At 41.7% G+C, this 23,616-nt stretch overlaps 1 long non-coding RNA gene across 3 annotated transcripts in view; it reads left to right on the top strand.

Moving 5' to 3' along the window:
• LOC101943500 (uncharacterized) overlaps positions 1-23,249 on the top strand; it is a 49,836-nt gene extending 26,587 nt beyond the window's left edge. For all 3 annotated transcript variants that reach the window (XR_010601386.1, XR_010601385.1, XR_010601387.1), the window contains 2 exons: positions 3,675-3,783; positions 12,250-23,249. This is a non-coding gene — a long non-coding RNA (uncharacterized LOC101943500). The remainder of the gene's footprint in view (positions 1-3,674; positions 3,784-12,249) is intronic.
• The last annotated feature ends 367 nt before the right edge of the window (positions 23,250-23,616 follow it).

The following is a 23,616-nucleotide window of genomic DNA, read 5'->3' as shown; positions in this document are numbered from 1 at the left end:
TCTCATAGCAAAGGGGTCTGATAGGCTCTGCAGTAAATCAGAGACTTTACACTTATTAGGTCTTGTCAGCGCTGTATGGATAGTGCGCTGGTCAGACAGTGGTATCAAGCCATAGCAGCTCACCAGGTTATGGAGTGATGTCTGCTGGCTGTTTTCTAGTGCCATATGATGAGGAGCATAAGATACTTCATGCTAGCTGAAAGCTCCATGGCGACAAATTTGAGCCCTTGGAGAATCAGAAGCTCATCCATTTTATTGCCTTTCTGTCTGGCGTATATCACAGATTCCTCAATACTGTTTAATAGGGAAACTCCATTCACTATTGTAAATGTATTTTCACCTATGTACATGCCAGTTATTTATGTATTGTTTTCTGCTCTACCTCCACCTTGGCATGGCTGGGGAGTTTGGGTAACACTAACACTACCTTCTCCCAATCTAATGGTTTCACTGGAGGCCCAAGATTCCATTGAATTGGCCTTCACTGGACATTAAAGAGACCATGCAACTGTTTGTAAAAGTAAGTTTGCTGTGCTGCCCCTGGCCTAAATTATTTTACCCTCTGTACTTATACAGCGTGTTCTCAGTGAAACTGACAAAAGTTTTCCTGCAGGGTTAGCTCTGGGAACAGAGAGTCTTGGCTCTCTACCTCCTGGAGTTGCAAAATCAGACTGAGTGCCCAGAATCTCTGCCTCTCCAGCAGCAAGGCTGGAAGGCTCTTGTGAATTACATAAGTGAAACTGATAGGAACCTTGTGGGGGCAGGGCAGGGAGAGGCCAGCCAGGGAGCTGATCTCAGTTCTCCAAAAATGGATCTTAAATCCATTCTGTGAAAAGGTTTGTGGCTTCAGCATTTCATCCTGATTTGGGATTAATTAAAAAAAATCCCATAGAAAAGGATTCCTTTTTTTCCAGCCAGCTCTCATCTCTATCCCCACGCCTGCTGATACTACTGCCAGTTGCAAGTCTTTTGAATGTTGCCAGATGGCATGTACCAGGACTTATACATGGAGGAAGCACAGAGTCCCCATAGTTTAGAGTGACCAGATGTCCCAATTTTATAAGGACAGTCCTGATATTCGGGGCTTTGTCTTATATAAGCGCCTATCACCCCCCACCCCCACCCCATCCCGATTTTTCACACTTGCTAGTTGGTCACCCTACCACAGTTCTTGTAGCTCCATACCTCTATTTGTTGCTGTTTGTTGGCAAAATCAGTGCATGGGATAGTAATCTGGGATAATCGAAGTGTAGTGGTAATAAGGGTGATGATCAAAGATTGCTCTTTGTATTCTGGGCCCAGTCATATAATATGGGTGAGCTTTACAAAGTGGTATCTCTGTAGTAGTTACTGATCTCTATTTCCAGTGGCTACTTTATAGTAAAACTTTTTTAAAAAAGCAGTGTGACTGGCCAGGTTGTTCAGTCAACATTATTTATTGAATACCATTTCCTGACATTTGGGGTGAGATGGGGAGCATGTGGGTGATAAACAATTTTTGACCAAAAAAGTCATATTTAAAAGTTGAAAAACTAAAAACTTCAATTTTTATAGATGCTCAACCACATTTTAGGTGCCTTTCCAGTCAAAAATCTTCAAAATTTTAAAATTTGGCAGATTTTGAAACATTCTAGTTATATCATAAACTGACCTTTCCTCTAATACTGCACAGTAGCCATGGCTGATGGTGAGCTCGGTGTAATTTGTGTGCAGATAGCACAATGCCTAGTAAATGGATGGTAAATTTCAACTCAATAGGGTGGGAAAGGGCCCTGTCTAGTCTCTGTTAAACTTGTATGTCAAACGGGTAATAATCAAAAGCAAACGAATGGGTGTAAGAGTAGAAAAGGATTTGTAAAAAGCTGATTTTGGCTGCATTGAGAAGCAACTGCTATTCAAAGCATAAGAAAAAAAAAATCAAAGTCCAGATGAAGGGGACAAGGCACTGGAGGGAGAGGCAGTGCCTCAGACGTGTGCTGCTCCAATTTAAGTCAGCATGAGCTATGTGGGCATATCTGAGGACAGGTTTAGACCCAAATTGTGTGTAAAAGCAGTATAGGCAAGTGCAAAAAATTAAATGGCAGTAATAGTATCATCTCATCCACCCACTCTGGATCCAAAAGCTTATGGGTCTGGCTCTGAGCCCATAGCCTCAGGGTTCCAATTACAACATATCCTCACTAGCTATTACTTTTTTGTAGGTTTGTCCCTGGAATAAGTGGTAACAGCACTACTGAATCCGATCACATTGCTTGAAATTGGATACATCAGGCAACATGTTGAACAGGATGAAAAAGGAAATTGTTTTGGAAATAGATGGCAATCTCTTAACCAAGATGGAAATAAAGCTAGTCTGTTTTCTTTACAGATGATTTAAGGGAGATTTGTTTATAATATACATAAAACAAAACATCATAACAAACCAAGTTTGCCTCCATAAGTTATGAGACAATGAAGGCAACTTTAATTGTACTGTAAGGCTTGAATCCAGGTCACACTGAAATCTGTGGAAAAATTTCCATTGACTTTAATGAAAATTGGATCAAGTCTTAAATGGGCAAAATTCTACTGAATTCAATGGACTTGTACCTCTTTACATAGGTCTATTTTAGACCCACAAATTTATTTACTTTTTTACTGTCTTGTATAGAAAGACAATGGGTTTGATACTTCCATTGTTTCTATCTAGTTCAGTATCCTGTCTGACTGCACTTGTATCAGTACCTGCTGCTTCAGAGGAAGGTGCATAAAACCCTGGAGTGTACAATTACAGAATAAGTTGCCTAGAGGGGGAAGTTTATTCCTAAACCTGGCAACTAGGGCCCAATCCAATTCCTATGGGAAAAAACTCATTGGCTCCTGTAGGAGTTGGATTAGGCCCTTAGTGGTTGACTTATCCCTTGATATCCACTTAATATAAACAGCAGATGTTCTCATTATCTATATAAGTATTTGAATCCTTTTTGATACCTCTTGGGTTCAATTTAAAAAAAAATAAATTGTTCACTGAGACTGGCATACTAACTAAAGCATTGTGTTTATATAACTGAGCAGCAACTCATGCTCCTCATGTTTTGTTCTTACTTTCATTTGATTGATCAAGTCTAAGTTGTAGATGGCGGTCTATGTTGGACATGGACCTTATCCAAACTGGAAGAGCTGATTGAAAAGTTTGTACAAAAAAAGGTGGAAAGCATTTAATGAAAAAACTCTTGTAGTCTCAATCAGCTTTACTATTTGTTCAGGCATGCTTGTGGCATAAAATTAACTGATGACATGACCTGATACAAGCACACTGCTTATTTAATTAAGATACATTTTTCAAAAGCACCTAATTCCCATTCTCAAAAGTGATTCAGGCACTTAATCTAAGTCCCATTGAAAACAGTGGATGCTACTTGGGGTAGATAAATCCCCATTGCAGATTCCAGGAGTGCAGTTGGGCCCATTCATAATAACCTCAAACAAAGCTGATTTTGCAACTTAATGTTTTCTTTATTCGTTTAATAAAATATTGGACTAATTAGGGGGGAAATACTGTTTTTTTTTTTTTTTTTAGTGTGAGAAGCTGTAGGCTATTGCAACTTCTCACTTGTGTATTTGAATGTTAAAATATACACAACAAAGCCTATCAATAGATCATACAATAATGTATATGTCCACTTCCTCCACAGGTTAGTGTATAGTACAGAAAACATAAGCTGAGCCTCACCGTTTGCTTTCATAAAAACTTTGGATGCTACGTACTTTTAACATGAAAAGAAATTCCAAAAAGAGTTTAAGGTATGTTGCAAAAAACATTTAAAAATTTGCATTTCATAGCTGCATGAAGTACTGTAAATTCAACAAGGTTTACGCTCTTTTTAGAATGGTTTTCTGATATTTCCAAATGCCACATCTCAGTAATAGTAAAACATTCAACTCCTAAGTCTGTTGGAAAGGTGGTAGCTGAAGTTCTGAAAAAGCATTGGTTTAAGCAATCATGGTTGAACAGAATTCTCATTGCAAGGGGGTTTCTGTGATCCAAACCTTCACAGGTAGTTAAATGAAATATTCCTTATGTACCCCGTGTCTTGTGGAACAATTTGAACTGTGACAGAAATTAAAATAGATGTTGAAGTACCTGTCATGACCATCGTGCACAGGAGGGAGACTATCTTGCAAAAAGTATGCTCTAAATATTACTTTATATCACTTTGTTATGCTTTGGCAACATCAAGAAGCATGGCCCACATAGGCGTGCACAGCACATTTCATTAGGGTGTGTACCCAGGGAATTTTTTTTTTAAAGGTGAACATTTATTGAATACTCAATCATAAAGGACATTATTTTTATTCATCAAACAAACTAAAGAAACTAAAACTTAACTAAACTTTTTTTTTTTTTTAATTAACAACTAAACTTTTTACTTAAAAAATGAGAGACAAAATACCAAATTTCTGCTGTAGTGATAATCAGGTGTATACAAAGATCTTTATCTTTAACCAGATAATGAGTAACCCAAATTGACCAAAACAGATTAAGGCTTCTTCTTCTTCCTGTCTTAGAGACTGAGACATCGCTCACCAGGTGTTATGGACTTAAATTTCTCAATCGCATCATTGTAATTAACTGACGAAGCCAATTCTTATTCAATGTACAAAATCATGAGTGAGTCGAGGCACTGTTGGGACATTATACTTCTTAGTTTGTTTTTTACGTGTGCTAGTTTTGAAAAGGCTCTTTCACATGAACAGCTTGTCTGCTCCTTTTCTTATCTTAACAACGAATGGATCCATATTTTAAAATTAAAAGGGGGTATCATACGATTGAATTAAAATGTAAAGCCATGGGCTTGTTATGCTATTTCAGTAGAGTACACGCGACAAAGATTACAACCACTGTAGACACTGCGCTGGGCACGCCTGACGCGGCCGCTTATATAGGTCAAAGAATTTTCTAAAATAGTAGTCAGAGGGGAGGGGAGGCCTAATAGTAATGCGGCGCCGCAGTAGTGGGGACGCATGCTGTGAGTGAACATGGGCTTTCTATATAGAGCGTATCATGCGATTAAATTAAAACGCAAAGCCACTTTTTTTTTTTTTTTTTGAGACATTAGGGCAGGCATGGGCAAACTTTTTGGCCCGAGGGCCACATCGAGATTCCAAAATTATATGAAGGGCCAGGTAGGGAAGGCTGTACCTCCCCAAACAGCCTGGCCCTGCCCCCTATCTGACCCACTTTCTGCTCCCTGACTACCCCCCTCAGAAGCCCCGACCCATCCTGCTTCTTGCCCCCTGACCACCATCCTCAAACCCCCCTGTCCCCTGACTGTCCTGACCCCTATCCATCCCTCCTCCAAGTCCTGACAGACCCCTGGAACACCCATGATTCAACCCCCTGTCCCCTGACCACCACCCCCGAACCTCTGCCCCATCCAACCCCTCCACCCGCTCCCTGTACCCAAGACTCCCTGCCCCTTATCCAACCCCTCTGGCCCCTTACCATGCCGCTTACCCCCGCCTCTCCCCTCTCCCAGAGCCTCAGCGAGCCACGTCCAGGAGCAGCCCTGGACAGCACTGCAGTGGCATGGTTCTGGCGGGACCTGAGCTTCCTGCCCTGCCCCCTTACCATGTGGCTCTGAGCGGGAGGAGCTCAGGTCCCGCCGGAACCACACCACTGCAGCGCTGTCTAGGGCCGCCACTGGATGCAGCGTGCTGAGGCGCCGGGGGAAGGCGGAGGCAGGGGGGGGGAGCCTTAGACATTCCCTGCAGCAAATTGTCCCACTTGCCCCTCCCCCCCCCGAGGGAAAGTAATAAAATAGCTGAAAGCTGTTCAAGCAAAGGTAGTAGGACTTCAGCTACAGTGTTTAGTATCAGTAAGAGGATAGAAAATAATAAGGAGGGAAAGTAAAAGCAAAAGATCAAGCTCTGCAAGAGCAGAACTCAACACTCATGTAATTTCAATGTGTATAAAACCCACACACCTTGTGGGTGTGGTGTTGTCAGGGCCAGCTTCAGGCACCAGCCGACCAAGCATGTGCTTGGGGCGGCCAATGTTAGGGTGGCGGGGGGGGGGGGGCGCTCGCAGTGTTTTTGTTTTTGTTTGCGGGGCGGCGCTCGAGGTTTTTTGTGTGTGTGTGTTTCGGTGGTGTGGCGCTGGGGGGAGGGGGGATTGGCCAGCCTGGCGCTCTGGGGGTTTGGGCAGCCCAGCGCAGTGCTCCAGGGGGGCGGGGGTTTGGCCGGTGCGGCGCAGCACTCTGGGGGGTTGGGCGGCGCGGCTCGGCTCATCACTCGGGGGGGGGCGGGGGTTTGGCCAGCGTGGCACTCAGGGGGGAGTTGGCCGGCCCGGTGCGGCCTTCGCGGGGGTTTGGGCGGCCTGGCGAGGCCCTCGGGGTGGGGGTTGGCCGGCCCGGTGAGGCGCTCGGGGGGGGGGGGGGGTTCGGCGGCCTGGCACTCGGGGCGGGGAGTTGGGCGGCCCAGCGTGGCAATCGGAGGGGGGGGGGGGGTTGGCGGCCCGGCACTGGGGGGTGGGGTCGGGGGTGCAGCACTCGCGGGGGAGGGAGGGAGTGTTACGGCGGGGCGGCGCTCTTCTTTTTTGCCTTGGATGGCAAAAAAGTTAGAGCTGGCCCTGGGTGTTCTGTCCCATCTAGTGGCACTGAGACCATTTAGAGAGAAAAATAAAATGTGTCTGCTCTACAGCCAGTTGGCTTTTAGCTCATGCTGTTGAGGCTCATGTACTAAGCTCCAGAGGTCCCCAGTTCGATTCCGCCTGCCAGCAACCAGGCTCTGTTGGTGTTACATGTATATCTGTCATTACTATTTAGGATCAAAAGCAGGGCACGTATCTCTCATGTCCGGAATAGTTTCCACCTGTATCTATAAATATCTAGATAGTTGGCTTCTGCTCCTGAACAGTGCTGCACTTTCAAAACCTCTTATACTTTTATTCTAGACCTGTCCCATGTTTTAATTAAAATGCATGTAGTATCTATTTTTAGCACTGCAATTTTCTTTCTATTAAGAGGAGCTCATTTATAATAAACTCTGGGGTGAAGGGTAGCAATAATCTGGCACACAGCACACTGAACAATCCTTTGTGGGAGGGGAAGTTTTGGGCAAGAGAATTGGGGAAAATCCCTATTACAGAAATGCTGAGTTCTCAGATTAAATTTTTACAGGGCCTCAGCTGAACTGTCTTTTGTGACTGCATGCAAATCACTTCAGCGCCTACGCTTGACACATCATCATCACTTGAACACACATGAGAATGTATAGGTTTATTGTTGCCCAGCCCTGCATGTGTGTATGAGAAAGAAGCTGGCTGTGTGCAGAGTGGGCAACACCTATGAACATCAAACTTGGGCAATAGAGGGCAAGACTTGCTGGAAAAAAGATCAACCTTTTAAATTAAACTGAATTTCTTTCAACAGTGTTCACTTTCGGCATGCATTCATGCCCCTGTTCATGGCAGTATACTATATAGTCATGTGAAATAGTATTTATACCAGAAATCTGTGTGTCAACCTTGGGAGCAGAAGAATTCTGTGCAAATTAGGTTACCAGTCACATACCAAAATATGAATAGTGAATGCTCAAAACGATAGCGGCTATTGAAGCAATCCATGCAGTGAAATATTTCAATAAACCATTAGTTAATTTTTAAAAGCAAATATGAAAAAATCCTGTTCCTAGATACCTTGTATTAAAAAACTAAATGTGCTGGTAAAAATATTTGTTGTGAGTAGTTTACCCAGTATTAATTTGAACTAAACAGCAAGAAGAGAACCTGTAGAAAGTTTTTTAAATGTCTTGGTACATCTATGAAGAGTTAATTCTACAGAGACTGACTTAAGTATAGATTTGAGGTTCCTCCCTCCATTGGATGTGGTGTATGTTCAGAAATAAAGCACACATCATGTTGGTTGTACTGACTTGAAATGATACTAAACACCAGCTTGTTTTCAAGTGAAGCACGTCATCTGCCTCCATATCTGATGATGAACCAAATTCTGCTCTCATATGCTGATGTAAATCTAGCTGAAATCCACTAAAGTCAATGAAGATTTATTTACATCAGTGAAAAAATAAGATTAGTCATTAGTATAGTATCTAATGGTATGCCTTTAAAGATGTGTTTTGAATAGAAAAGTAGTTAAGTTTCTCTAATTCACTTTTCCTGGCATAGATGCAGGATGATACCTTTAGCTTGTTTTTTTAACAGGGTTATATTTTAGCCTAGCTTCCTGAACCATGAGTGTGAGAGGGTTGGTGATAGGATATGGAAACTATAAAATATGGAACTAAAGCTAGAGCTGTTATCCTGACTCAACACTAGACAAAGGGACCAATTTTCCTCATCAAGACAAAGCCTGAACTAGTGGCCCAAAGGCAGTAGAAAGATGTATCACCTCAAAGGAAGCCCTACAAAGTGTTATTCCTTAATAAAATATTGAGTTTAAAGCCAAACTTGTATCTTAGCAGATGTATTTCCTTTACTCTTCACCCACTCACTGCACAATGTTCCTGTTTAGTAACAGATAAAGCCATGCAAAAAGTAAAGACAGAATTATGAGGCACTTACAGTGCTATGGCTCAATTACATTACAATCCATGACTATATTATCAACAAGTAGGAATAGTGACCTGCTTACACTTTGCTAAAATGCTTTCTTATACTGTCTATGCATCTCTATTTATTTAGGTTACTACCACATATCTATATTTAACAAGTGAAGTAGGTTTTAAAGATGCTACTGCTAGGATTATACTAGTAAGCAGAAAAATATCCTGCCAGGTGTATTGTTTACATAAGCAGGATGTGTTTTAATGCACTTTCAGCTATTTATTTTTCTCTTCATTATTTTCATAATCCTGAAAAAGTAGACAGGGCAGTAATTGGATGCTCTGCCAAGAACAGGGCCCTGAACACACCTAAAGTAGGTCAGTGACTAAAGTTCTCTTCAGAATAAGGCTAAATTCACAAGGGAGAAGAGGATACGCCAGGATTGCGGGCCCTGGTGGCAAAAACTGCCATGTCTGTGAATATAGTTCTTCCTGTCATGACACACTTGCCTGTATAACTGCTTCAGAGCAGTTTTTCGCATCCTGCTAATCTATTAAACCCTCATTTGCACTTATTAGAGTTTTCCTGTGTGGGAGCAAAATGAGCTATCAGCCCTTTGAATGCCTCCATCTGCACCTGCACATCAAGTGATTCAGATAAGACCAAACAGCACCAGGTGCAGTCACGGAAACCCCTAAAAATAATTACTTAAACTCAGAGTTAAATAGAAACAGCATGTAACAGGTGCAAGAGTCAAGACATATAGTCTTTTGGATACTGCTAGCTACATATCCTACCATTCCCCGAGAGTCATGGAAACACCTACATCCATGAGTGCTTGGAGTATCTGGCTAGCTGTTGAATAAGCACAAATCAATCACACTATGATAAAAGTGCCAAGCAATAATGGGTTCAGATGGGCAGCTGCAAACACAGAGCTGCTGTCACCACTCAAAACTCAATATCACATCCCCACCAATAAGGTCCCCTTGAAGAGGAGACCATTGCACAGCAATTTTATTCTGATTTACTTGCATGACTAGTTGAATATAAGCACTTCCTTCAAGTTTAGACTTCGCTGTGGGCCAAATAGTTGAATTCAGCTCAGGATGAACAGCAAATGTCCTGGAGAGCTCTCATGTTGAACTCTTCAACACACAAGCTCTCAAACAATCTCCTCTGGGCTCTACCAGCCCTTCCCTTGTAGATTAACAATAGGTTCACTCCAGTCCCTTTGAAACATTCCCCTGTGAATCCAACACTAGCTACCCACAGAAATACCAAGTCTGTGGTCTCCAAAGGAACAGTGTGCACACCAGATTGTCAGATTTAGCTCAGGACCAGAACTTGGCTTAACATCACAGAACTGAGATTCCCCCCACCCCCAACTATAAATGAGTTTATTATCAAAGGCTAGAGATTTGGAGATAATGAGTAAGAAAACTGGAAACATAAGTTTAGTCTCTGAAAAGCATGTTATGATTTTGTTTTATATGTAACCTTAACCTCCTATGTTAAGTTTTTCACCCAAAGTCTTCTATGGCATGTTCAGCCAAGGTTGGTTGAGATCCTGTTTTCATGAAGGTAAATACACAGTTTACTCCCTAAGTGCATGAGGAGGGGGTGTTATCTTTGACTTCTACATATATCCTCATAGTTTGTCGGTCCTTAGAGACAGGATTACTACCTGTGGCTTGTTTTTCCTGTATGCTGCGTCTGTATTGACTTCACATCTTTGTTAACATTTAGACTTCACACGTAAATGAGCATGCACTATGTTAGCTTACAATGCTTAATTTGAGTCTCCAAAAGCAAGATACACATTTCAGACCTACTGTCTGTTTTTCACCTCTGCTGGTGACTGTCTTGATTCAGACTTTTAAAACATTTTTAGTATGTGTAAATAGCTCCTTATACAGTATCTGTGAATACATTTCCACAATGCTATTGATGATCAGTGTCCCCTCAGCTTTCATTTAAGACCTCATATCACATTTTTTGGTGAACCAGAATGTACATACCAGAATCAACATATTACTGGAACCCCCTTGCCCATGGGTATTGAGTGGTTCTTGGGTAATAACATAGCTCTTGTACAGCGCAATGATTAATAACCCAGTAACATAACATATTTATGCTATCAAGCAACCTTGTCTTCAAGCATATGCTGCCTATGATATCTATTGTTTAACACCCCTTTCTCTCCAATAAATGATTAATAATTATTTAAGTGCAATCTGAATTAAATGATAAAGGTGTCCCAAGTAAGGATGCAGTCTAGCTGGGAACTGCAGTTGCAGGGAACCACAGCTTCTAGAATTTACTCACACTAATCTGAAAAAAAAAAAGAAGAACAGGAGTACTTGTGGCACCCTAGAGACTAACAAATTTATTAGAGCATAAGCTTTCGTGGACTACAGCCCACTTCTTCAGATGCATATGCATCCGAAGAATGCATCCGAAGAAGTGGGCTGTAGTCCACGAAAGCATCCGAAGAAGTGGGCTGTAGTCCACGAAAGCTTATGCTCTAATAAATTTGTTAGTCTCTAAGGTGCCACAAGTACTCCTGTTCTTCTTTTTGCGGATACAGACTAACACGGCTGCTACTCTGAAACCTGAAAAAAAAAGCAATTGTATATTAATGAGAATTAGAATATCACAAAATCATAAATGATCTAGAAATAGGGGTAAACAGTGAGGTGGCAAAATTTGCAGGTGATATAAAATTCCTTAAGATAGTTAAGATCAAAGCAGACTGTGAAGAGTTACAAAAGGATTTCACAAAACTGGGTGACTGGGCAACAAAATAGCAGATTGAATTCAATGTTAAATACAAAGTAATGAACACTGGAAAACATAATCCCGCCTATACATAGAAATGATGGGATCTAAATGAGCTGTTAACACTCAACAAAGATCTTGAGTCATTGTGACTAATTCTCTGAAAACATCTGCTCAATGTTTGGTGGCAGACAAAAAGCCGGACAATGTTAGGAAACGTTAGGCAAGGGATATGTATAAAACAGAAAATAAGGTACCACCATTATAGAAATCTATAGTAAACCCACACTTGAATATTGTGTGCAATTCTGGTCACCCCATCTCAAAAAAGATTTTAGAACTGAAAAAAGTACAGAGAAGGGAACAAAGCTGATTAAGGGTAGGGAACAACTTCCATATGAGGAGAGATTAAAATGACTGGGGCCTTTCACCTTGGAAAAGACAACTAAGAGGGGACAGGATAGAAGTCTATAAAATAGCAAATGGTGTGGATAAAGTGAATAATTGTTATTTATTCTTTCACATAACACAAGAACTAGGGATCACCCAATGAAAGGTTTAACACCAACAAAAGAAAGTGTTTCCTTGCACAATACAGAGTCAACCTGTGTAATATGTTATCAGGGGATGTTATGAAGCACAAAACTATAATGGGGTGCAAAATAGAATTAGATAATTCATGGAGGATAGGTCCATCAATGGCTATTAGTCTAAATGGTCAGGGATGCAACATCCATGCTCTGGGTGGCACTAGCCTCTGACTGACAGACGCTGGGAGTGAATGTCAGGGGATGGATCACTGGATGATGTCCTGTTCTGTTTATTCCCTCCAAAGCCACTGTGAGAAGACAGGATACTAGATGGATCATTGGTCTGACCCAGTATGGCTGTTCTCATAACTGTATTTTGTGTTTTTGTTCCAGCATCATTGTGCTTCATTTAAATAAGAATATCTTCTGTTTCTTCCTGAAGAGATTACAGGAAAAGAGCGAAAGCATGTCTGCTTCTATCCATGCTTGGAGAAGACACAGCATAGGTGGATCTCACCGCTCCCATGCAGAATGGGAAACTAGCTGACTCCATGTCATGAGGAGACAACCCTTCCTCAGACCCATTGGGAGGAAGCGAAGTGGTCTGTGTTATCTTTCTCACAAAGTCCCCATCCCAGCAAAGATCCCTTTTAAAGGTGCTTCCAAATCAGCCATTGCTAGTGGGATCCTGGGTACCATTGGAGTTGCACGGCCAAAGAACAGGGTAGGAGCCATCAGAGGCACAGGCTGGCGTGGGTCTCTATGTGGATGGCTTCAGTTTACTGTTGATCACATAGAATCTATGTAGATCCCTGGGGATTTAACATGTTTGGGGGCTGGGCCTGCAACTCAGTCCATGGAGAAAGTAGGGGTGGGAGTAAATTTTGCATCTGCAAGAATGACCAGAGAGCAACTCCACAAGGTGAACCCTGCTGAGATTTCTACCAGTTTAATAAGCTCCGGAAAGTTTTAATACAGAAGGGGGTAAAGTGAATAAGTTGTATGGGATGAGTAATTAGAAGATTATGGCCCATGCCACACATTGCTGTAAAAATGATCTGTGGAAATATTTTAGATAGGGAAATATTACTGTGTGATTAATATACAAAACAGCATTTTTAGTGTTGAGAGTAGTTCTTCAAAAGTTCAACTTTAAGGCTAAAATGTTGCTGATTTTTAAGCAGTTTGGAATATAAATTATTTTCAGAAACATTTACAAGTTGTAGGCAATGTCTTCATAGCCATCTTGCAATTTTTCAAAATTAGTTGTAGAATTGTTTTGGACTATAGTTTCTATTTACAAAGGAAAGCCTAAAATGTATAATTGCAAACTAATAAAATAAGCTGTGATTATCATTTTAGCTGAATCAAAACTGGAATGGGAATAAACACGATAGTAGTTTCCAGATGAGATAAATACTTTTTTTTTCTGATGATATAACAAAAAGTTCCATCTCTGATATTTTTGACATGGTGTGCAGCTTTTGCTGACTGTTTTATATGCTGCTAGTTATTCTTCAGTTCCAAGAAAGAATGTATTGCTATTCTGGGAAGGCTGAGTCATGTTTCTAAACAGCTGAGGAAAGAAACATTTACATAAATCATGCTTTTTCTCCTTCCAGCCCTGGAGAAGTTTTGCCTGATCTTTAGATTGATTACTTCGAGGGTTGACAGGTTCTTGTCCCAAGATCAGGCCCAGTATCATTTAAATTATTATATAGTTGGGAACCCCGGTGTGCATAGCTGCAACACTCACACTATCGGAACTCTTTTATATTTACAAATATAGTTTATGAATACATTTAGCACAATCACAAACACCCCAACTCCATAAGGTAGGTAGAGATACTACAGAACAAACATCTGTACATCCATATACACTCACCTCCCTTGTAGAACAACCTGAAATGTTAGCCATCATTTTCCTCATCACCATCACCTTCCCCATCATCACCAGTGACCATCATTCTGGCACCTCCCGAGGGCGCGCTCTCTCTCTCTCTCCTACCGCCCCTAGGTTGGGATGCCACTTCTATAATATGTTACGCTTACGCCACTATGTTCGATGCATATTCAGTAGGGGATTTTTCCCCTTTCCTTATTTGTATTTCCTCACCTTACTAATGCTGGACTGTCTTTTTTCTATACATTGGTATATCAATGAACTTATCATATACGTCCATTCATTACCATAGCCCTTTTGTGGTGAGGTATCACATTTGTTATTTCTGTCCTAACTGGTTATTTTGGTTCTTTCCAAGTTCCCAGTTGTGGTGTAAGTGTGGTGTACCTGTTAAGTTTAAAAGGGTATGAACTTAGGAAGGCCCCTATGCCAACCTACTTCAACTCATCCTCTATGTTAAAGGTTGTAGCCATATTATGGATCTATATGGATTTTATGCTTTAGCTCATCACCATCTATCCAGGTGAAAGGTCACAAACATATGTATGCTAACTTTGCCTTAGCTCAACATACAGGATGTGTCCTGTAGGTCCCTTGTGTTACAGCCAAAATATACTCTAATATAAACCTAATATAATAAAACAAATAAGTAAACCGATAAGAAAATAATACATATATGCAAGCAAGCAGGCTAGCCTTAGATGTATCTCATGTACCTGTTATGTATGTCAGTTCGTTGGCAGGCACTTCTGTAGTTGAATCATGTACCTGTGATCAGAACTTTCCCTTAAACTCTATTTTCAACTCCCCAAATATTTGGGGGTTTCCGTTGGGCCATTTATCTGTGCAAAGTTCATAGGCCTCAAGCCTTATGCTACCTTGCTGAAGCTAATGTCTTACAGGATATGGGCCTGTAGGTTTCTTGCTTTACTGCTGAATATAATGCAAAGCAGAATATAATAAAGGCAAGCTAGCCCACTGGGCTACAGGAGTTATTTTTTGTTTTCCCTTTTAACTTGCTGTCCTAAAAAACTGGCAAGGAGCTGGAATATAAAGGTGAATTTGTGAAACGTTTAGTGGTCATAAGAGTGAGACATCATTCATATTACTCTTGTTTGTAGACAAGAACCATGCAAACATCCCAACATGGTCAGAGCAATTCACCTTAAGTCAGAGCTGCTTCTTGCCAAAGACCACAATGGGGAAAGAACAAGCCACAAGTGCTTTGCATATCAACCTGTAATTAAATTCAATGTTTTTCCACTTGGATGCCACAAAAAGCATTAGACATAGTCACTTGAAGAGTTTTATACAGTTCTCTCTCCTCAGATGAAAGAAGTCACTGGACTAGGTCCATAACGTGGATTTAAGTTCTGTGTTGCAATGCATAACTTTAGGTGCCCTGCTGCCTAACACAATGCACAGCCCTGAGCTAGGCACCCAGGATCTGTACGTAATGCATGGGGAAATTTAGATGCCTAAGAATGTGATCCACAAAAGTCAACAAGCTGAGCAGGCAGCTGCCTGAGCTAGCCAGTAGGAAATGCTGAAGGATGGGGTCTAAGCTCAGCCTCTCTCTGCTCAGAATTCACCTTCTCCTGCAGTTATGTCCCTAATCCCTTTCTCTCAAAAAAGGAGGACAGTGCCCCTCCCACCATGACCTTTAGCATAGGGGTTAGAGCACTTATACAGAGTGAGAGATATCCAGTAACCCCTCTGCTTGATTTGGAGCAGGGATTCAAACCCATGTCACCCAGCTCTCAGGAGCATGCCCTAACCACTGGCTATGGGCTATTGCAGTGTATATAAGGGTGGGGCTTTCAATTTCTCCCATTGAAGATGTCCCATTTTGTATCAATAATTAAATATTCATTGGACCAGGGAACTAAACAAATACTTTGCCTCAGTCTTTAATGAGGCTAATGAGGAGCTAAGGGATAATGGTAGGATGGCAAATGGGAATGAGGATATGGAGGTAGATATTACCACATCCAAGTTTGGCTTCTAACTCAAACAGCTTAATGGTATTAAATCAGGGGGCCCAGATAATCTTCATCCAAGAATATTAAAGGAACTGGCACATGAAATTGCAAGCCCATTAGCAAGAATTTTTAATGACTCTATAAACTCAGGGGTTGTACCGTATGACTGGAGAATTGCTAATTTAGTTCCTATCTTTAAGAAAGGGGGGAAAAAGTGATCCGGGTAACTACAGGCCTGTTAGTTTGACATCTGTAGTATGTAAGGTCTTGGAAAAATTTTTGAAGGAGAAAGTAGTTAAGGACATTGAGGTCAATGGTAATTGGGACAAATTACAACATGGTTTTACAAAAGGTAGATCGTGCCAAACCAACCTGATCTCCTCCTTTGAGAAGGTAACATTTTTTTAGACAAAGGAAACGCAGTGGATCTAATTTACCTCAATTTCAGTAAGGCGTTCGATTCGGTTTCACATGGGGAATTATTAGCTAAATTGGAAAAGATGGGGATCAATATGAAAATTGAAAGGTGGATAAGGAACTGGTTAAAGGGGAGACTACAACGGGTCATACTGAAAGGTGAACTGTCAGGCTGGAGGGAGGTTACTAGTGGAGTTCCTCGGGGATCGGTTTTGGGACCAAGCTTATTTAATCTTTTTATTACTGACCTTGGTACAAAAAGTGGGAATGTGTTAAGAAAGTTTGTGGATGACACAAAGCTGGGAGGTATTGCCAATACAAAGAAGGACCGGGATATCATACAGGAAGATCTGGATGACCTCGTAAACTGGAGTAATACTAATAGGATGAAATTTAATAGTGAAAAGTGCAAGGTCATGCATTTAGAGATTAATAACAAGAATTTTTGTTATAAATTGGGGACGCATCAGTTGGAAGTAACAGAGGAGGAGAAGGACCTCAGAGTATTGGTTGATCACAGGATGACTATGAGCCAGCAATGTGATATGGCCGTGAAAAAAACTAATGCAGTCTTTGGATGCATCAGGCGAGGTATTTCCAGTAGAGATACGGGCGGTGTTAGTACCATTATACAAGGCACTGGTGAGACCTCATCTGGAATACTGTGTGCAGTTCTGGTCTTCCCATGTTTAGGAAGGATGAATTCAAACTGGAACAGGTACAGAGAAGGGCTACTAGGATGATCCGAGGAATGGAAAACCTGTCTTATGAAAGGAGACTCAAAGAGCTTGGCTTGTTTAGCCTAACCAAAAGAAGGCTGAGGGGAGATATGATTGCTCTCTACAGATATATCAGAGGAATAAATACCAGGGAGGGAGAGGAATTATTTAAGCTCAGTAACAACGTGGACACAAGAATAAATGGATATAAACTGGCCATCAGGAAGTTTAGACTTGAAATTAGATGAAGGAGTGAAGTTCTGGAACAGCCTTCCAAGGGGAGTAGTGGGGGCAAAAGACATATCTGGCTTCAAGACTAAGCTTGATAAACTTATGGAGGGGATGGTATAATGAGATTGGTCTTTGACTATTAGCAGTAAATATGTCCAATGGCTTGTGATAGGCTGTTAAATGGGGTGGGATCTGAGTTATTACAGAGAATTCTTTCCTGGGTGTCTGGCTGGTGAGTCTTGCCCACATGCTCAGGGTTTAGCTGATCACCATATTTGGAGTCAGGAAGGAATTTTCCTCCAGGGCAGATTGGCAGAGGCCCTGGGGGTTTTTCACCTTCCTCTGCAGCGTGGGGCACGGGTCACTTGCTGGAAGACTCTCGGCACCTTGAAGTCTTTAAACCATGATCTGAGGACTTCAATGGCTCAGACACAGGTTTGATACAGGAGTGGGTGGGTGAGATTCTGTAGCCTGCGTTGTGCAGGAGGTCAGACTAGATGATCATAATGATCCGTTCTGACCTTAAAGTCTATGATTCTAACTGCATGTGGGTTTCCCATATTCTGGGTGAGTGCTCTAACCACTTGAATAAAGGTTATAAGAGTGGCAGCACCATCACCTCCCCCCCCCCCCCCCCCCGCTTTGTGCAGTTCCTAATTCATAAGGCAGGCCCTGAGACCCCCTGCTGGATTGGGCCCTGCAGCCCAATACATGGGAGAAGACCAGGGCTTAGATACCAGGACTGAGGTGGCTGTGCACATGCCAAGCAGTAGATTTTTAGGTATTTAAGGGAATTTTGCAGCAGAAATGTAGGTGCCTAGGTTTTAGGTGCCTACAGGGTTAGGTGGCAGTTGAGCAGGGGTTTTAAAAATCTAAATTTTGTATTTAGGCACAAAAGGGTCAGTTAGGTGCATAAATCCCTTTGTGGATCTAGCCCTTTGTGCTAGAATTCCATACTTGTCACAACACTCTTATTCAGACCAGCAAAGCAGGATTGCTTTTGTCTACCAGGATGGGAGACCTACTCAAGCCACATAGCGGAACAACATCTTACAACCCAGTTAGTCTTGTAAAGAAATGGACAACATGTTATACACCAGTGATTTCCATTTCAAATAATGAGTTTGTTAATTATGAGAGAGCTGAGTGTTTGGTTTTCATAAATGAAGGCCTGCCATCGAAAACACTAATGTTAATTGATTTAGAGCAAAAAAAATAAAAAATATAATTACTACAATATATCATTTTGTAATGTCATCTCCTGAATTTAACAATAGCATGATTTCCAAGTCACTGGTAAGCTTAGGCGTGACTTCATGAAATCCACTTTATGATTTGAAGTATAAATCATTTACCATGCCAATTTTTTTCCCCTTTAGTGATAAAATTCTACATGCTGTGATTGATCTCTCACTCATGCTGGTAACATTTTTCACCTCAACCTACATCCACTGAGTAAAATGTATATCCAATATAACTATATTTCAGTAATTTAGATCTTCCCCTTAGTCATTGAAATCTGCTTTTCACTTGAGCACTGTTAAAGTTTTATTGAGTTAAAACTTGAAAGATTAATTTTTTTTTTAAATTTCTAAACTTGAAGAACCCACAGGTATCTCAAGAATAATGTTTCCTTAAAATGCAGAGAGGACAAATCAAGTGGCTGGAGAACAGCATTGCAAACTAAAACGAGGGGATCTAGGTCTGGGAATGGCCTGAAATAATTCAGATTATGTTTAAAAGAATATTTTTTTAAACAGAAATGAAGATTTTAAGGCATTTACATGCCCATGGAGAATCCAAATTCTTGCAATCAGAGGTCTCTCAGAACCCAGGAGTCCTATAACTTCATTAGGTGGTAGTGTTGTAGGAATAGGAGGATACTACAGGCCTATCTGTAGTACATCATTTGCTTTGCCTAGAATCAGCTGGAATGGTGACCAGAACACCTAGAGAGAACATTTACAATAAAATTAAGAAATATTCCTCTCTCCTCTCATCACTGCTCTCAGAGCCAGATCCCTTCAAGTTGAAGACAATGGAAGTTTTGCTGTTAACTTAAATGGGAGCAGCACTGAGCCATTAGATACCCTCTTATTTCTGATTCCCCATACCAGTTTTCATCTGCTGTAATAGTAAATACTAAAAAATAATTTACCCTTGCCATGCATTATTGGGTTATTAATGAGTGGCACCAATGCCCACACAAAAGTGTGTGTCATTAGGTTATCACCCTGCCAGCAGCACTTACCATTAGGGTTTGCACTGAGATAATATGAAGCTGAATATAGCTAGTCCAGTCAACTTCAATTGATATCTGATTAAATTAAAGATGAGGACAGAGGTAAAAGTCACATATAATGAATATCTAGACCACAAATATCTACGATTATGTTCTTCTCTACAACTTCTAACCTGATATCCACAACTTGCTCCTGTGATGAGGGATTATTTCTTTTAAACTAACGTTATATGCAAAGCTAGTGTATAAAGGAGAAAACACATTCATATTCTTGTTACCTCATCTTCCCTCTCACCAATCCCCATCACATGCTTGTTTCATCTACTTATAGCTTGCTATTAACCAAGATTTAAATTCCTTGAGGCAAGGACTGATTTTTACTACATGTTTATACTGATCCTAGTAAGCAGGGCCTGAAACCGGATTGGTATCTTTGGCATTATTGTAATACAGATAATGTATTATAACAACCCCCAACTGCAATTTTGTGTCTTATTACTTCTTGCTCTTCTGTTAACTCTAAATTTAATATTCCTCAAAAGGAAGATAATATCATCCAGGGGTAATTCAGTAAATCAAATGCTTTAATTGTAAATAGGAGAACAGGTTAATTCATAGCAATGTTTACAGGTTACATACAAGAAAATCATAAGTGCAGATTGTTTACATAATTACCAGCTATTACTGAATATTTCATTTTGATAAATTCTTGAATAAGAGTAGACTGTCTGAAGATAACCGTACTATAGCAGAGTGGCCCAGGATAGAGATATAAGGGAATTTAATAACTGCCACTCATATTGCTGAAATAATGTACTCATTCACCTTACTTCCGTGGTGAACCTTGCTTATCTATAGACATCACCTCTCATAAAAAGGGATGCCATGAGTCAGTGTGGTAAATCTTGACTGGCAGACTCAGTACAATGAGGGTTGCAGTCACTTATCTGCTCTAACTTTGGGAGGGCAGATATTATGTTCAGAGATACTCAGCTCCCCATGGACATAGGGCCTTATAAAAAAGCCACACTGAAATCAATGGGAAAAAAAAGTGCAGTGCATGTCAATGGGCTCTGGTTCAGGCATGTACTCACAATGGCTCTAGCCTTATGGCCAAAGAAACCTTCTATACTATTACTAGTAGCAAGGAAAGTATAAGTGCACAAACAGATTAGTAAAGACCCATCCTTTGACAGCATGGTATATTCTTTTGTCACCAATGATACAAAGATTTTTCAGAAGAAATAAGTGGAGCTAAGTTTAAATGAATGGAAAAGGGGTTTAAATCAGAAAAAATGTACATTCTTGTTCCTTTGCATTTAATGGTAGACATTTTATTCAATAGCGAATACAAGAGAGTTCTATGTAAGTGGTGCATACACGTTGTAATGAATCCCTTGTAGAATCTAACCCCAACCAATGTAAGTTAACTAAATATGTACCAGAGAGACTTCCTACCATCCCATATTTTATAGATTAGCCATTATCAATAGTTGGAATGATACAGAAGCTTGCAATTTCCTCATTTTATGTATAGCAGGAAAGTTAATACAGAAAAATAAACTTGCTTTATTTCTAAATGTAACCACCCTAAACAACTATTACACCAGACCCACCACACACAGCACATTTCCCTAAAACTTCTACAACAGAAATCAGCCTGCTCAAATCCACATATCTGGTGGGCTTCCTATGCTTGTCAATATTTCGTGTCCCAGAGTACAAGACTATCCTATTACTTACAAGCCAAATACCTATATTCCTGCCACAGCTAGGATGTTGCCAACAAATGCTTTCAATCTGAACAAAAATGCAGTGGTAGGATTGTAAACGTTGCACAAGAAGAAATAAAATAAAAACTTAGGCCTGGTCTACACTAGCCTGTTATTTCGGAATTAGCAGAGTTATTTTGGAAAAAAAAAAAAGATTCCGTCCACATGACAAAACATTTTTTTTCGATTTAAAGGGCTCTTTAATTTAATTTCTGTACTCCACCTCGGCAAGTGGAGTAGTGCTTAAATCGAGATCGCAATCCCGGGTTAAAGGTATTGTGGATGCAATTCGACGTTATTGGCCTCTGGGAGCTGTCCCAAGATGCTCACTTGTGACCTCTCTGGTCAACACAATCAACTCCAATGCACTAGCCAGGTGGGCAGGAAAAGCCCTGGGAACTTTTGAATTTCATTTCCTGTTTGGAAAAAGAACAGGAGTACTTGTGGCACCTTAGAGACTAACAAATTTATTAGAGCATAAGCTTTCATGGACTACAGCCCACTTCTTCGGATGCATATATTTCCTGTTTGGTCACCAGCAGCACAGGTGACCATCAGGACAGTCCACCATCACAGGCAACCATGCAGAGTCCACCATCACAGGAGATCACGCAGTCCCGGATTCGCAGACGAGCTCCAGCATGGTCCAAACGGGAGGTAATGGATCTCATCGCATGCTGGGGAGACGAGTCTATTATGGCAGAACTACATTCCAAAAAAAGGAACGCAAATAACTATGCTCAAGTCTCCAGGGCCATGACGGAAAGAGGCGACTCCAGGGACACAGACCAGTGTCGTACAAAAATCAAGGAGCTCAGGCACGCATACCAAAAAGCCAGGGAGGCAAACGGGCGCTCTGGGTCACAGTCCCATACATTCCACTTTTACCATGAGCTCCATGCAATTATGGGGGTTGATGCCACCACTACCCCACCACTGTCCGTGGACACCTGCAAGGGGGAAGTTGCATGGAGCGAGGCAGAAGAGACATTGGAGGAGGAGGAGGAGGACAGTGCACATGCGGCAAGTGGGGAATCCATTTTCCTCCCTAGCCAGGAACTAATCTTAACGCTGGATCCAATAGCCTCCCCTCACTCCCAAGGCGGGCTCCTGTTCCATGACCCTGGAGAAGGTACTTCTGGTGAGTGAGAGCCTGATCGGAGCCACGCGGTGGGGGGCGGAAACCCAGCCGCGCTTAGAGTAAATGGCTCAGTTCATCCCTGCTCTGAGCCTGATTGGAGCCACATGGTGGTGGGGGGAGTGGGGGGGGGAGGGTTGTTGTGTGCAGTGATCATCCCAGAGAGCCCGTAGGCCCTCCTTTTATATGGCAAACCCACCAGGCATTGCTTGCTGTGGGAAAGGGGGCCCAGCAGTTTGAAAGCATTGAAATGAATGTAGAAGAAGCAGAACCCTGCGTGCCCCTAGAGGCTGCCTGCAAGATGAATTCTGTTGCCCGGCCATGTGTGATGGCTTACTCATACCAAAGTGCCCCCTTTGTTCTCTCCAATGTATTTTTTAAAATACTACCCTCCCTTTTTCTCCTCCCGCAGGTGCAAATGTTTCAACGTGGCCCCTATCTACTCCATCCCAGAGGCTGGTTCAGATTACAAGGCGAAAAAACAAACTCGGGACGACAAGTTCGCCGAGCTCATGCAGTCCTCCCGCACGGATAGGGCCCAGCTGAATGCGTGGAGGCAAACAATTGCGGAGTCCCATAAAGCATTACAGGAACATGAAGAGAGGAGGGAGGCGCGTGATGAGAGCAGGCAGGACACTATGGTCAAGCTCATGGGGGAGCAAACTGACATGCTCCGCTGTATGGTGGATCTAATGTGGGAAAGGCAGCAAGACCACAGACTTCCGCTGCAGCCCCTGTATAATCAAACTCTCTCCTCCCAAGTTCCATGGCCTCCTCACCCAGATGCCCAAGAACATGAGGTGGGAGGCTACAGGGACCCACACACTCAACAGAGGATTGCCCAAGCACCAGAAAGCTTGCATATGCAAACTTTTGATTTGCTTTCTGGACTTTCCTTCCCTCCTCCTCCACCACCCCCCTAACTCAACCCTCCCCGCCCCCAGTCTACCTTCTAATTTCTCTCAATGTGTTGTGCATTAAATAATAAAGAACAGTTTTTAAACAATTTTGACTTTATTTCCTTTCATATATATATAGGGTGCGGGTATCTTCAAGAGAAACAAACACAACTGTCACACCATAGCCTGGCCTGTCATGAAACTGGCTTTCAAAGCTTCTCTGATGCGCAGCGCGCCCTGCTGCGCTCTTCTAATCGCCCAGTTGTCTGACTGTGCAAAATTGGCAGCCAGGCGAGTTGCCTCAACCTACCACCCCAATTTATGTACAGGCGTGACTACCTGCCCTTTCCTGGTTACTATACGCGGCCAGTCCGCATCCACATCCAGTAGTTAAAATAAATAAATAAACTAATGATTTAAATTGGAATTTCATCCATTAATAAGTATTTATTATATA

Source organism: Chrysemys picta, chromosome 5, assembly GCF_011386835.1.
Source record: "Chrysemys picta bellii isolate R12L10 chromosome 5, ASM1138683v2, whole genome shotgun sequence".
Lineage (NCBI taxonomy): Eukaryota > Metazoa > Chordata > Testudines > Emydidae > Chrysemys > Chrysemys picta.
Note: the sequence above shows the minus strand (reverse complement) of the source record. Positions and strands in the feature narration are given on the sequence as shown.